The 16,908-nt window shown below is 40.5% G+C and overlaps 1 long non-coding RNA gene across 2 annotated transcripts in view; it reads left to right on the forward strand.

Annotated features, from left to right (window-relative positions):
• LOC125130745 (uncharacterized) overlaps positions 1-16,908 on the forward strand; it is an 88,300-nt gene that overhangs the window by 35,561 nt on the left and 35,831 nt on the right. For both annotated transcript variants that reach the window (XR_007135790.1, XR_007135791.1), the window contains one exon: positions 6,585-6,735. This is a non-coding gene — a long non-coding RNA (uncharacterized LOC125130745). The remainder of the gene's footprint in view (positions 1-6,584; positions 6,736-16,908) is intronic.

Genomic DNA, 16,908 nt, shown 5'->3' on the forward strand with positions numbered 1-16,908 from the left:
AGGACTGTTAAATGCAGAGTCCAGAAAGCCTGGGATTTGAGTAGATTGTCCTTTGGGCTGGGGTTTTCCCAGTTGATTCCCAGGCCTCTTTCTCAGCTCATTCCAGTTTTGTCCAAATTCAAACGAGTGTCCTGGGTGCCTGTTCCCAGGTATCCCTCCTGCCCCTGGGCTCATTTGCATATGGCAGCTCCTTTCCCCCTTTGTTCCACCTCCTCAGGGCTGGAGAGCTGGCTTCCAACACAGAGCCCACATTTCCAGGCACTTGTTGTCCCCACTCCTTTTTTCTACTTAAAAATGACTTTCTGATTTTGTTCACACTCACTCTTCTGAGACCCTCGTTATAGGAGACCCTGAACTAGGAGTGCAAAAATGGAGTTCTTACAAGCTGATTTTCTAGCTTGAGTTTTTTAGGCAGAGCCAGAGTTGTGGCATAAGCCCTTAGAAATCAAAATATTAGTGTTTTTAAAAGGTCCTGGGTAGATCACTCCTCTCTGATGATAGGGTCTTCTGGAGCTCAGTACAGGTGGTTTGTGTAAGTTTTTACATTCCCTGAGAGGCAACCTTGGATTTTATAGGTTCACCTAACTGTTGGAAACAGGAGTCCAGTTGAGCCTCAGAGACCTTCAGAACCTGGGGTCTGGATTATCACCACCCTTTCTCCATTGCTGCCTCTCTCTGTTGGTCTCATTTTCTCAGATCAGCTTTCTCCACTGGGCTGGAAGCATAGTGTTAGCAGTTTGTGTATCTCGTATCTTTTCTGCCAGAGAAAGATGAGTCTTTCTTCCCACTTCCACTCAAGAAATGTTAGGTGTGTATCAGTCAGGATAAGCTGTCATATGCTGCAGAAACAAACATCCTTCACAATATCAGTGCCTTAAAACACCAAGGTTTACTTCTCAACACCTGTTCTGTGTCTCTTGCGACACTTATAAGTGGTTGTGAGGCTCTTCTCATAACCAGCCTGACTGGGGCTGCTCAGATGGAGATGAGCACGAGATGCTATGGGAGAAAACAGCACCTATCTTAGCCTTGGAGAGTGAGAAGAGAGTGACAAGGATGCTTTCTTAAATGAACTGATGCTTGAATTGAATTTTAGAGTACAGCAGAAATAAGCAAGGTGGAGGTGGGGAGGAAGGGTTCTGGCTCAGGTAAAGGGAAAAGGTACCTGTAAAGGTCTGCATGCAAGACAGACATAGAGCATCCTAGGGAGAGTAAATAATTCATGAGGCTTTCCTTGGCCCTCTGCTGATGAGGTTTGTGATCTTGAACAAACAATTTCCTCTTCTGTAAATTAGGGACAGTAATATACTTATCTCCCTAGGTGGTTATGTGGATTCAGTGAGAGAATGCCTATATGTCTCTAGCAGTGTTAGTTGTAAGCTCCTGATGAATGTTATAGATATGACCACTGTTGAGAGGCAATCAAATGTCATAGTTAAAAGCATGGATGCTGGAATCTGAGTACATGGGTTTAAATCTCTGCTCTGCCAATAATCCCTCAGTATAGGAATAAAGATAGTACCATGGTTCAGTGGGTTTGTGTGAAGATTAGATGATGTAACACATGTGCATTGCATGTGCTTGGAACATACTCTGAATGTGTCTGTGAGGCTGGGGGTGGGTGGGTGGCAGACAGAAGACGTCAGCAGGGGCCAGGGGATGTACTTCAGTTACAGAAATCCAAGACAGATCCAAGTTTGTGAGTCCTGATGTTTAGACAGTTCTTGTTGCTCTCTAATAATGCAAAATTATGAATACAAAGTTAGGCTTGGAAGTGAATGTTTGGTCAGAAGGATGAAAGGAATCACAGCAAATACAAAAAGTTAAAGGTGTCCAGTACTGCAAACATCATAAAATTCAGAAAAATACACAGTAATTTTATTAGTTATTTGATACCTTTTAATACTATTATTATTTTCCTCATTGTTTGGCTGCATACTCTTCTTTATTTTTTCTTTTCATGGTCGCACCTGTGACATATGGAAGTTCCCCACTCTAATTGGAGCTACGGCTGTGGGCCTACACCACAGACATAGCAATGCCAGATCTGAGCCACATCTGTGACCTACATGGCAGCTTGTGGCAATGCCAGATCCTTAACCCACTGAGTGAGGCCAGGGATTGAACCCACATCCTCACGGACACTATTTTGAGTTTTTAACCCACTGAGCCGAAACAGGAACTCCCGGATGTATACTTTTTAAGCACTTCATGTTGCCAATGATTTTGTTATATTTTCTGCAGAGAGAATAGAAAGATAATTCAACCTCTCTTCTAGTGTGGTTGATCAAAGTTTGTTATATGGATAGTTTGGAAATATTTATTTTAAACCCACAAGTGTCATAGACCAGTGATGTCATATAAGTTTTTTAGGACTGTTGTCATGACGGCAATATCTAAGATTTCAGGACAAAATTTTCTTGCACAATGACTGCAAGATTATATAGTCATTGAATTGATGATTCCCATTCACCAACGTGTCCTTAATGTTATCATGTGCTATGCATCATGTGTTTTATAATATCTTCATAGTTGTATTTATTGACAAATAACTAAACAATTCATCACATCTATTCTCAGTGTATTCCTGTGATTCACTCTTCTTCATTAATTAGATTATTAATTCAAAATATTTGAAATATGTCTCTTCTCAATCAATTACTGTTTTAGGTATTATCTGCAATTGATTTTGTTAATCTTCTCAGTGTCAGAAGCTTTCTTCTGATTTCATTGCTCATCCTTTTTTCTTTTCATTTTACATGTCTTTTTTAAAATTATATGCACTTTCTTTAGAGAGTTTTATAAATATATTTAAAGATGCAAAATAAGAAACTTATTTTATTTTTGTCTTTTTAGGGCCATACCCTGTGGCATATGGAGGTTCCCAAGCTAGGGGTTGAATCGGAGCTATAGTTCCTGGCCTACGCCATAGCAACACAGGATCTGAGACATGTCTGTAATCTACACCACAGCTCATGACAGCGACAGATCCTTAACCCACTGAGCGAGGCCAGGGATCGAACCTGCGTCCTCATGGATGCTAGTCAGAATTCATTTCCACTGAGTCATGATGGGAACTCCAAGAAACTCTTCTTATATATCCATATCAGGAGTTTGGTAATTTTTCATTTGTTTTATTTAAAAGTTCTCAAATCATCTTTCCAAATTGTGGTTAAAACAGAATATTCCCAACTCAACCTCGTCTTAGCAAGACTCCCAAAATGTCCTCAGCCAGGACAGTGCCACCTAATGGAAGGAAAGCGGGATAAAGGAAGATGGTGGAAAAAACCCAGTGATTTTATTAGATGGCCATTAAAATAAATTTTCAAATTTTACAAAAATATATAATCAGGTAACCCTTTAATAAGGTCTCTCCCAGGGCGTTAAAGGGGCCCGGAAGCTTAATCTTCACTGAGTTCAAGTTAAGCCTGCTTCTGTCAGATATCAGTTACATCTCTGTCTCCTCCAGGGAGCCTTCTCTGATTGAGCTTAGTGAACCCATCCTTTCCCTCTCTCACTGTACTGATCCCATGGATTGTATTGTGAGTTTAATCCTCTGCGTGCTCTTGCCAGCTTCCTGAAGGCAAGGTCCTTCCTTCCCAGAGCATAACACTGGCAAATGTATTTATTACGTTAGGTGCCGTACTATAGCCTGGGAATTCATGGAAATTCATTTGTACTATGTACAAAACCCTGAGCTAATTGCTAGCTACTATTACAAAAATTAATCAGACCTGAATTTTGCCCTCAACTACCTTTCAGGGAACACAAATTATACATAAAAATATACTTTAAAAATAGCTTATTAGAAACCATTTTCTGTTACATATCCAAACTGAGTTGTTTTTAAAAACAACTTTTGAGGCAATTGTAGATTCTCATGTAATTGTAAGAAAAAAAAACAAAACATCTTGCATAACCATAGTATAGTATCACAATTAGGAAATTGGTATTAATATAATCCATTGAATTTATACAGATTTCACTAATTTTACATACATTAATGTGTATATTTATTTCTATGCAATTTCCTCACATATATAGGAGTTGCTTTTTTTCTTTTTCTTTCTTTCTTTTTTTTTTTTTTTTTGTTGGCCTCACCTCAAGCATGTGGAATTTCCCGAGCTAGGGATCGAACCTGAATCATAGCAATGAAAACACCACACCCTTAACCACTAGGCTATGAGGGAACTCCAGGAATTGCTTTTTAAGATATCTTAAGGCCTAAATAGTTTTGGAAAATACTGCAAGGTAATAATGAGTTGATTTGAAATGGTACTGAATACAGGTGCTTGTAATCTTGCATTTAGGATTCAGGAGTTCCCGTTTTGGCTAAGTGGGTTAAGGACACAACATAGTGTACATGAGGATGCAGATTGCATCCCAGCAGAGTGTCCTTGAGGATGTGGGTTGGATCCCTGGCCTCGCTCAGTGGGTTAAGGATCTGGCTTTACCACAAGCCGTTGCATAGGCCACAGATGTGGCTCGGATCCAGCATTGCTGTGGCTGTGGTTTAGGCTGACAGCTGCAGCTGGGATTCCACTCCTGGCCTGGGAACTTCCATATGCTGCAGGTGTGGCCATAAAAAGAAAACAAGATTCAGATTATTCTGAAAGAGAGAAAGCCAGTGAGTCAAATGTACATTTTTTTAAAGCTCAGTTTCCATATGGTAGAAGTAGACTGGTTGGAGGAACCGATAGGTTAGATAAGGACTTTTGATCCTGCAGTGTCTTAAACCCTAATAGAATCTCTGGGAAGAGCCCTGGGAAACCGTGCATGGTTTCCTCTCCAGGCACCGCCCCCTCGCCCAGGGCCCTGCCCACCTACCATCAGGCCCCTCCCCTCCCCATTAAGTTCCTATTATCTCGCCTGGGGCCCTCGCCATCTCACTCAGGCCCTGCCTACTCCTCGGCCAGACCCAGGCGCTCCTCAGGAGGTCCCGGGCCCACCAAGCTCAGCGGATTTGTGCACATAACGAGTAGTTAAGAGAGCCGGTAAGCGCAGTGGCCGGTGGTCCCCTTCCATCTCTCAGCAACTCCCAAGGCTTCCCTCCTGCTTCTGAGGTCTGACGGGCCCTTTTTTGGAATAGCGGCTTGGGAGCCTATCGGCTTTCATTGGCCAAGATTGGGTTTCTCCCTCAGCCCTGCGGGTTGAACCCAGGGGAACTGCCGAGGGTTAGAGGTTTCAAGAATGACTGAGAGTCTAGGCCCCCCTGGACCTGCAGCTCTTCCCAGCGCACAGGCGCTGGGCCTGGGCCTTCTGGTCGGCAACTGGCAGAGGGCCGGGAGTAGACAGGTGGTCAGGCCGAGGGTAGCCACGCATCCCGGTGTGTTCTGGCAGCAGCAGCCCTGGCAAGGTGGGGAGGGGTAGGGCCTGGCGAGGAGTGGGCGGGGCTCACCTGAAGGGGAGGGACCTGGGTATGAAATGTGCTGTCCCAGGAAACCCAAAAGCAAACATCTGAATGTTGCTGAGCACGGGGCACTGAAAATACAGTGGTAAGCAAAATTCTGATAGCCCGGTTGGGGAGACAGACCGTTAACACAAGTATATGATTATGTAATGACAAATTGTGAGATTTGTGAAAGGAAAGTACAGGGGATTGTGTGAGTCTCTTGGGGGCTGGGATAGACTTCCTTCTGGAAGCTTCCTAGTCAGATCTAAACCTGATCCTGCCACTGCCACTTACAAACTGGGTACCCTCAAGCTGGGTCATGGTTTCTTGGGTCAGAAATGAGGCCTGACTCTAAAGGCTTATGTAAGCTTTCTATAGGAAGGCTAGAAGATCTAGAAAGGTGAGAGCTTCGCAGCTACTTGGCGTATGTATATTTATTTATACAGCTCCAGCCTTTGTCCCCTCTGCTATGGTCTGAATGTTTGTGTACCCCCAGAATTCATCTATTGAAACTCTAATGCCCAATTTGATGGCATTAGGGGTGAGATCTTTGGGAGTGATTAGGTTATAAGGGTGGCGCTCTCACGAACGAGATTAGTGCCCTTATAGAAAAGGCCTGAGAGGACCATACCAGGTGAGGTCATGAGGAGTCTGCACACAAAAGAGGGCCCTCACTTGCCCATGCTTACACCGTGATCTTGGACTTCCAGACTCTAGGACTGTAAGAAATGAATTCATGTTGTTTATAAGCCACCCAGTCTCTGATATTTTGTTATAGTAGCCCAAACAGACCAAGCCATCTTCCTGGAGGTATTTCCTGATCTCTTCCAGAACCTAAACTGGATTAGAATGCTGTCTTGGTAATCCCGCAGTGCCCTGTGCTTTATTACAAAGTACTTCCTGCACTGTCTTGTGATTTCTTGTGGGCCTTTCTCAGCAGCTCCAGACTTCTTAAATTATGCATAGTGATTAACCATCTCTCTCTGAAATCCAGCAGCAGCATTTTAGTCCCCACTGGCCTCATCATCATAGCTAACAGTCAGGCAGTGTGCTCTGCGTTGTTCTAACCCCTGTATATTCATTCCGATCTCCAACTCGGCCCATTGTAGCCACTTTAATAAAAAAAAAAAGAGTGTTGAGTAAATAAGCATAATGGAGGGAGAAAATCACTGATTTTTTTTTTTTTTCCTAGGAGCTCCTGGAAAGCTTCAAAGAGGAGGTGGCTTAGAAGTGGGCTTTGAAAGCCGAGTTCACCAAGCGGAGAAGTGGGGATTCATCTTTCCAGAGTAGCTGGGGCAGGTGTGAAGGAGCATATCAAGTGTTCAGGGAATTCAGGCAATTAGGTAAGTGTGGCTTGATGTTGCACATGGGGGTGAGAGAGGGGGTATTAGGATTGGAACAACGTTTACTTGGATATGTAAACTTCAGGCATATTTGTTAAGAAGGCAGGTTTTGGAGTTCCCGTCGTAGCATAGTGGTTAACGAATCCGACTAGGAACCATGAGGTTTCGGGTTCCGTCCCTGGCCTTGCTCAGTGGGTTAAGGATCCGGTGTTGCCGTGAGCTGTGGTGTAGGTCGCAGACACAGCTTGGATTCCATGTTGCTGTGGCTGTGGTGTAGGCTGGTGGCTACAGCTCTGACTGGACCCCTAGCCTGGGAACCTCCATATGCCATGGGAAGCCGCCCTAGAAAAGGCAAAAAGACCAAAAAAAAAAAAAAAAAGGCGGGTTTTTTTGTTTTTGTTCTTTAATTCATTGTATGTTTCAGGCATCTAAAAGGGGTGGGCGTCATGCGTCCTGGGGATGTACTAGATGATCTTTAGGAGATGTAGGAAGAAAATACTGGAAACTATAATTTTCTCTTACCCTTTAAACATTTCTATTTTGCTGTGCAGTATAAAGTTTAGAATAGCACTGTCCAACAGAACTTTGTGATGGAAAAGTTTTATATCATCACTTGAAAGCCAGTACAGCTGAGGAATTGAATTGAAAATTGTTTTAAATTTAAATTAAAGTTGCCACATGTGGCTAGTGACTACTATATTGGATACCACAGATATAGACTCTCCACTGATACTCTAGCTGATGTGTATAAATTAATAAATAAGTGAAAAAACATATGTGCCATTCAGGTTACTGCTGACATATGCAATCAAAAGTGTTTGCTTGTCCAGACGGCAAAATTAAAATGTAGAGCTGGATTAAAAGTACTGAGAAATTGCAGAGATGGAGTAGCCCTGGAGGATTACTGAGAGATGTTTTAAAATCTTCAAAATCTCAAGAATGGAAGGAAGGTATATTATAGGTCTTTAGTTTTCTAGAAGAAAGTAAGCCTTGGCCCAAGATTGGAGGGCCTGAAACTCTCAGCTTAAATCTTGCTTTTTCAGGTGACAGGCTGCCTGTTTCATACCAGCCCATGTCCATCTCCTATCCCCTCACCTGATTGTTCTTTCTCAAGAACTTTTGCAGTTTGTGATGACACAGTGATTTGTTTATTTGCTTATTGTCCGTCTCCTCACAACATCTAGACTGTAAGTTCCATGGAGACAGCACCACATCTTTTTGTTGACCACTGTATGCCCAGGGCCTGGCATACAATAGGACGTACGTGCTCAGTAAGTGGCCGGGGGAGGGGAGTGGGGCTGAGACTAATGAGATCAGACCAAACGGATATTGGGAGATGAGAGTAATAAGCCTTGAAAGCCTCTCTGAGCAGTTAGTGTCACAGGCCTAACCTAGCAGCCCACACTCATGATCAGTAACTGTTGGCCTATGATTGAAAACCATTGCACTTTGACTCAGATGGACCTCGGTTTGAATTTCAGTTCTACCACTTACTGTGGTATGACCTTAGCGGATTTACTCAATTTAGTTTCTTCAGCTATAAAATGAGGACAGTAACAATTCCACTTCTTAGAGTTGTTAGTTGGGTTAAAGAATATGAAATAACTAAATATATGTATGTTAAGCATTAGTACATAGACTGTGTGTATGTAGAGTGGATACTACATAGTACAGATACAACGTAGAGACAGAGCTTTTATTCTGTGTTTATTGAATGAATGCCTTCAGTGATATACCATGTATAGACACAAGATGGGAAAATGGCCATGGAATGAAAGGACTGATGTTTTTTGATGAGACGAATTGTTAGAGCCTCAAATGTGACTAGTCACATAGAAATTTGATGCACTAAACTATCTCTTAGAAAATATAGGTTACTTAATGCAAAGCAGTTTGGCTGGATTAATAAAAGCCTTAAGAATGTTTATTCCTTGTTACCCAACAATTCCACTTTTAGGAATCTACACTAAGCAACTAATAAGAGATACAAAGACTTACAGAGCTATTCACTGATGCCGTTATAGTAAGGCCCAAAATAATAACAAATTTAAATTGTAAGCAACCTAGTCAGCCAGCAGTAGGAGGAATGCTTAAGCTAAGGACAGTATGGTCATGTGAAGCAATACTATTTAAGTTGCTAAAATCCCAAGTGTTTCAGTGTATAATTTCACAGGGGAAAATGTTCATGTTATAACAATAAATAAATGAAAAGAGTTATAAAATTCTATATAATATGATCCCAATTGCAGTTTAAGACTAGAAAGACCAAATTGTTAGCTGTGATTATCTTTCTTTGGTGAGTCAGTGGCAAATGGGTCTGCCCGCTGATGTTCCGTTCCCATCGTGGGTCCTTGGTGAGGTTCACCTGCCATGGTTTCAAAGTCCACTCTGCTCCATGAGCTCCGTGAAGACATCCAAAGTGTTAGCCCTTAGATATACTCTTGAGGCTGGAGGGGTCTTCTGGCAAACAGTGTGATTCTTCTACCCATGTGTGGAATGAAAGAAGGCTCTTGCTGAGGATGGCAGCATGGAGGGGAGGTGCTAGAGAATCTAGATTTAAATCCTGGCTTGGCCACGGAATAGCAGTGAGGCTTTGGGCGAGGTCCTATATCTCTCTGCACCTGAAGGGTCAACTTGTGCTTTTCTGCCTTTTCCCCAAATGCAAGGCCTGACTGGTTGCTGAAGCAGGACTGTGTCAGAGTTTCCTGGAGCATTTCTGTGGACCAGACTATCCTCCCACCCTCAGCCTATCTGTGCCCTATTGAGCCCAGCTTTGCCAGGCCTGGCGTAATGCATCAGCCTGGATGGGTCTTTGTTGTCTCTCTGGGCTGCACACCCCCCTCGCCTATGGCTGCTCTTGCTCATTTCTCTTGGGAGCTGCCTGGCTGCAGAGAAAGGCCTTTGGAACCCTTCTCTTTTCAGCCAGGCTTTATTGAATTTCACCTCCCTTTCTTTTTTTTTTTTTTTTTCCCCTTTCCAAATAGGAACATCATTTATCTTGGACTCTAAGTTGCAGAGGTCTTTAAGAGCTTTCTCTTTTCCCAGCTGCATTTGTTGACACACGGTCAATCTGTTTCTTGCCTCCACTCCCCTCCTCCCCTCTCTACCCCCCAAGTAGGCCATAAAGTGTCTACAGCTGTGCCTTTATTACCCATCCCTTTCTATGCCCTCAAGGGGGACGAGCCGAAATATAGCAACAGCCATTACCATTGACAAAAAGGGACAATTTAAAAACATTTTTGCTTTTCTTTGGAAAAACCAATAGCACAAAAGGAAGTACATCATTTTATTGTAAATGCTTTTTAAATATAGGTCACTTGGCCATAATCAGCCCCGAAGGATGGAAAAGTTCAAAGCGTGAAAGCAGGCACACAGATATCCAGTTTTTCTCCCTTGCCTTTTAAATTATGCTAATTGACACCAAGAAAAACAGGGAGGACTATCTCCAACCAACCCAGGCACTCTGTCATCTCCAACTCCCTCCTCTCCTTACAATGAAGAGCATGAAAAATAAGTTTTCCAGGCCAGAAATGGCAGCCTCTAGACCCACAGAAACTTTTTTCTTGGGGGGGGGGTAGGCAGGGGTGCTGTGCCACAGTATGGGAAATTTCCTGGGCCAGGGTTCAAACCCATGCCAAAGCAGATCCTTAACCCACTGTGCCACAGGAGAACTTCAGGAACTTAGAAATTTTTGCTTCTGTTTCAGAAAGTATTAAGACCAGGAGGCTTGTGGCCCGTTCTTTTAAGATAGGGAGATTTTCTTAACTCTGAGGCAGAGGAAACTCTTACTGTGTCTACCGAGGAAGTTCCTAAGGCAGAAGACTCCCTGAAGGCTACCTTGTGCGTCTGACCAGGTGAAGGGTGAGAGTGCAGAAGGCAGGAGGGCAGTGTGAAAGGTGGAATAGGCAGGGGAGTGGTTGCTCTTCTGAGGGCTGCACCACCTCAAGCAGTCTTAAAGGTGTGATACTGATGGAGGGTTGTTAGATTATGATGAGAGGGTAGAGGTAGAGAATGAAACACACGGGCTTCTGGGAAGATGGCCAAATGGTGTTCCCTTGGCCCCCACCCCCAGGTAGTTCCCTTTTCTTGTGATCTGAACTTTGGATTAACTATTGGGCCTTAGGAAATAGGACCAAGTTTTCGAATACAATTGGAATGAGAGCTGTTAAAAAATAGTATTCAGCCGAGTGAAGTTTAAAGAAGTATCCTGCAGCTTTACAGCATTCTTTGGTGAGCTCTAGATATTTTCTCGCGGTGTCTAGGATTTTCCATGTATGTTATCATGTCATCTGCAAACAGTGACAGTTTTACTTCTTTTCCAATTTGGATTCCTCTTATTTCTTTTTCCTGTCTGATTGATGTAGCTAGGACTACAATACTATGTTGAAAAAAGTGGCAGGAATAGTCATCCTTGTATTGTTCCTGATCTTAGTGGAAATGCTTTCAGCTTTTCACCGTTGAGTATGATGTTAGCTGTGGGTTTGTCACATATGGCTTTTATTATGTTGAGGTAGGTTCCCTCTATGCCTACTTCCTGGAGAGTTTTTTTCTCATGAATGTGTGTTGAAATCTTGTCAAAAGCTTTTTCTGCATCTATTGAGATGATCATCTGTTTTTTACTCTTCAGTTTGTTCATGCGGTGTATCACTCTGCTTTATTTGCAGATATTAAAAAATCCTTGCATCCCCTGGATAAATCCCATTTGATCATGGTATACGGTCCTGTTAATGTATTATGGGATTCGGTTTGCTGGTATTTTGTTGAGGATTTTTGTTATCTGTGTTCATCAGTGATATTAGCCTGTAATTTTCTTTTTTTGTGGTTTCTTTGTCTGGTTTTGGTATCAGGGTGATGGCGGCCTCAGAGAATGAGTTTGGGAGTGTTCCTTCCTCTGCAATTTTTTGGAATAGTTTCAGAAGTATAGGTGTTAATGCTTCTCTGAATGCTTGATAGAATTCACCTGTGAAGCCATCTGGTTCTGGACTTTTTGGGGGGAGTTTTTTATAACAGTTTCAATTTCAGTACTTGTTATTGATCTGATTGTGTTTTCTATTTCTTCTTGGTTCAGTCTTAGGAGATTATGCATTTCTAAGAATTTGTCCATTTCTTCTAGGTTGTCCATTTTATTGGTATCTAGTCATTTGTAGTAGTCTCTTATGATACTTTGTATTTCTGTGGTGTTGGTTTTAACTTTTCCTTTTTCATTTCTAATTTTATTGACTCCCCCATTCCTTTTTTTTTTTTTTTTAAATTACAGCCATACCTGCAGCATATGGAAGTTCCAGCTCTAGAGGTCGAATCGAAGCCACTGTAGCACCAGATCCGAGCCACATATGCAATCTATGCCAGATTCTTGACCCACTGAGTGAGGCCAGGGATCAAACCTGCATCCTTATAGAGACAATGTTGGGTCCTTAACCTGCTGAGCCACAACAGGAACATCCTCCTTTTTTTCTTAATGAGTCAGGCTAAAGGTGTCTCAATTTTATCTGTCTTTTCAAAGAAACAGCTTTTAATTTTATTGATCTCTTCTATTGTTTTTTAGTCTCTCATTTATTTCTGCTCTAATCTTCATGATTTCTTTCCTTCTACTAACTGTGGGATTTTTTTGTTCTTTTTTCTCTACTTGCTTTAGGTGTAAGGTTAGGTTGTTTATTTTAGATTTTTCTTGTTTCCTGAGGTAAGCTTGTATTGCTATAAACTTCCCTCTTAGAATTTTACTTTTGCTGTTTCCCATAGCACAGGTTTTATATTGTTGTGTTTTCATTTTCATTTGTCTCTAGGTATTTTTTTATTTCCTCTTTTACTTCTTCAATGATCCATTGGTTGTTTAGTAGCATATAATTTAGCCTCCACATATTTGTGGAGGGGTTAAGTTTAATTTTTATTTTAAAATAAAATATAGGGAGTTCCTGTCATAGCTCAGTGGTTAACAAATCTGACTAGGAACCATTAGGTTGCGAGTTCGATCCTGACCTCGCTCAGTGAGTTAAGGATCCAGTGTTGCCGTGAGCTGTGGTGTAGGTCGCAGGCGTGGCTCAGATCCCAGACTGCTGTGGCTCTGGCCTAGGCTGGTAACTGTAGCTCCGATTAGACCCCTAGCCTGGGAGCCTCCATGTGCTGTGGGTGTGGCCCTAGAAAAGACAAAAAAATAAATAAAATATAAAATGGAGTATAGTCGATTTACAATATTGTGTTAGTTTCAGGTGTACAGCAAAATGATTCAGTTATACATATATCCATTCATTTTCAGATTCTTTTCCCATAAAGGTTATTACAGAATATTGAGAAGAGATCTACCTGCCATACAGTAGATCCTTGTTGATTATCTATTACACATATAGAAGTGCATATATTTTAATCCCAGCCTCTTAATTTATCCCTCCCCCAGTGTTTCCTCTTTGGTAACCATAAGTTTGTTTTGAAGTCTGTGAATCTATTTCTATTTTCTAAATAAGTTCATTTATATCATTTTTTTAGATTCCCTATGTGATATCATATAATGTTTGTCTTTCTCTGTCTAACTGACTTCACTTAGTATGATAATCTCTAGGTCCATCCATGTTGCTGGAAATGGCATTTTCTTTTTTATGGCTGAGTAATATTCCATTGTATACACCACATTTTCTTATTCCATTCCTCTGTCAATGGGCATTTAGGTTGCTTCCATGACTTGGCTTTTGTAAATGGTGCTGCAGTGAACACTGGGATGCATATATCTTTTTGAGTTATGGTTTTCTCTGGATAGATGCCCAAAAGTAGGATTGCTAGATCATATGGTAGTTCTATTTTCAGTTTTTTGAGGTACCTCCATATTTTTTTCATAGTGATTACACCAATCTACATTCCTACCAAAAGTTAAAGAGGGTTCCCTTTTCTCCGCATCCTTTCTAGAATTTATTAAATGTAGACTTTTTGATGATGGACATTCCAACCAGTATGAGATGGTACTCCATTACGGTTTTGATTTTCACATCTTTACTAATTAGTGATGTTAAACATCTTTTCTTATGCTTTTTGGCTGTCTGTATTCTTTAGCAAAATATCTATCTATCTATTTTTTTTTTAGGGCCACACACATGGCATATGGAAGTTCCCAGACTAGGGGTTGAATTGGAGCTGAAGCCGCTGGCCTGCACCACAGCCATAGCAATGCCAGATCGAAGCCATGTCTGCAACCTACACCACAGCTCACGGCAACCCCGGATCCTTAACCTACTGAAGGAGGCCAGGGATCGAACCTACATCCTCATGGGTACTAGTCAGATTCATTTCCACTGAGCCATGACAGGAATTCCCAAAACGTCTATTTCAGTCTTCTTCCCGTTTTTTGATTGAGTTGTTTAGTTTTTGTTATTGAGCTGTATGAGCTGTTTGTATATTTTGGAGGTTGTCCCTTATTGATTGCTTCATTTGCAAATATTTTCTCCCATTCTATAGGTTGTCTTTTTGTTATTTTATTGTTTCCTTTGCTGTGCAAAAGCTTTTAAGTTTAATTAGGTCCCATTTGTTTAATTTGTTTTTATTTTCATTACTCTAGGAGCTGGTTCTGACAAGATATTGCTGTGGTTGATGTCAAAGAGTGTTTGCTGTGGTTGATGTCAAAGAGTGTTCTGCCTGTGTTTTCCTCCAGCACTTTTAGAGTATCAAACCTTACATTTCAGTCTTTAATCCATTTTGAGTTTATTTTTGTGTGTGGTGTTTGTGGTTTTTTGCTGTTCTTTTCTTGTATTTGATCTCTAGTCTCATAGTGTTGTGGTCAGAAAATATGCTTTGTATGATTTCAGTTTTCTTAAATTTACCAAGGCTTGTCTTTTGGCTTAGCAGATGATCTGTCCTAGAGAATATTCCATGTACACTTGAAAAGAGTGGGTATTCTGCTGCTTTCAGATGAAATGCTCTATAAATATCATTAAGTCCATCTGGTTGGATGTGTCATTTAAGGCTTGTGTTTTCTTACTGTTTTTCTGTCTGGATGACCTCTCCGTTAATAGTGGGGTGTTAAAAGTCCCCCACTAGTATTGTGTTACTGTTAATTTCTCCTTTCATGTCTGTTAACATTTGCCTTATATACTGAGGTGCTCCTATGTTGGGTGCCTATATATTTACAATTGTTTCATCTTCTTTGATTGATCCTTTGATCATTATACGTTGTCCTTTGTCTCTTGTAACAGTTTTAAAGCCTATTTTGTTCTGATATTAATACTCTGCCTTTCACTTGATTTCCAGTTATATGAAATACTTTTTTCCATCCCCCTTACTTTCAGTCTGTGTGTGTCTTTAGATCTAAAATGAGTCTCTTATAGGCAGATATATATATATATATATATATATATATATATATATATATAATGAGAGAAATTAAAGACAGCACAAACAGATGGAAAGCAGAGTGTGCTCTTGGTTTGGAAGAATTAATATGTTAAAATGACCGTATTACCCAAGGCAATCCACAGATCCAATATAATCCTTTTCAAAATACCAATGGCATTTTTCACAGAATTAGAACAAGTAATCTTAAAATGTGTATAGAAACACAAAAGACCCTGAATAGCCAAAACAATCCTGAGATAGAAGAACAGAGCTGGAGGAATCATACTGCCTGACTTTAGACTATACTACAAAGCTACAGTAAGCAAAACAGTATGATACTGGCACAAAAACAGACACATAGATAAATGGAATAGAATAGAGAACCCAGAAATAAACCCACACATTTCTGGCCAATTATTCTACAATAAAGGTGACAAGAATGTAATATACTATGGAGAGAAGACAGTCTTTTCAATAAGTGGTGATGGGAAAATTGGACATATAAAATGATGAAGTAGAACATTCTCTAACACTATATTCAAAAATAAACTCAAAATGGATTAAAGGCCTAAATGTAAGAGCAGAAACCATAAAACTCCTAGAGGAAAACATAGATGGAATTCTCTTTGATATAAATTGTAGCAATATTTTTTGGATCTGTCTCCTAAAGTACAAGAAATAGAGGGGAAAATAAAAAGGGAGTTCTCTGGTGTCATGGGAGTAAAGGGTCTGTAGTTTTCACTGCTGTTGCTCAGGTCACTGCTGTGGCAAAGGTTTTATCCCTGGCCTGAGAACTTTTACATGCTATAGGTGCAGCCAGAACAATAACAAAAAGAAAACAAATGAGATTAATTAAAAGCTTTTGCACAGCAAAGAGAACCATCAACAGAACAAAAAAAAAATGATCTAGGGAATGGAAGAAAGTATTTGCAAATGATATGACTGATAAGGGGATAATATTCACCGTATATGAACTGGTCATATAATTCAACATTTAAAAAAGGATTAAAAAATGGGCAGAAGACCTGAATAGATATTTTTCCAAAGAGGACATGAAGATGGCCAAGGCACATGAAAAGATGTTCAACAACACTAATCATCAGGGAAGTGTAAATCAAAATCACAAGATATCACTTCACATCTATCAGAATGGCTGTCATCGAAAAGAAAACATAGCAAATGTTGGCAAGGCTATGGAGAAAAGGGAAGCCTTGAACACTTTCAGTGGTAATGTAAATTGGTACAGACATTGTGGAAAACAGTGTGGAGATTTCTCAAAAAACTGAAAACAGAACCACAGTGTGTGATGTAGCAATTCTATTCATGGGTATATAGGAAGAAACAAAAACACTAATTTGAAAAGATACATTTACTCCAATGTTCATAGAATTATTTACAATTGCCAAGATATGGAAGAAACCTAAGAGTCCTTCAACAGATGAATGAATAAAGAAGGTGTGGTACACACACAATGGAATACTACTCAGCCGTAAGAAAGAATGAAATTTTGCCATTTGCAACAATATAAATGGACTTGGAAGGTAACATGCTTAGTGAAAAATTCAGAGAAAGACAAATACTGTTTGATATCACTTATATATGGAATCTAAAAAATACAACAAACTAGTGATTATAACAAAAAAGAAACAGACTCACAGATAGAATAAACTAGTGGTTGTCAGCGGGGAGAGGGAATTAGGAAGGGGCAAGATAGGGCCAGGGGATTAAAGTAAATAAGCTACAGTGATAAATTGTACAGCAGATATTAGTTTAAAATAAGCTACAAGTATATATTGTATAGCACAGAGAACATAGCTAATTTTTATACTAACTGCATGGACTATAACCTTTAAAAAGTGT

The sequence above is a fragment of the Phacochoerus africanus genome, chromosome 7 (assembly GCF_016906955.1).
Source record: "Phacochoerus africanus isolate WHEZ1 chromosome 7, ROS_Pafr_v1, whole genome shotgun sequence".
NCBI lineage: Eukaryota > Metazoa > Chordata > Mammalia > Artiodactyla > Suidae > Phacochoerus > Phacochoerus africanus.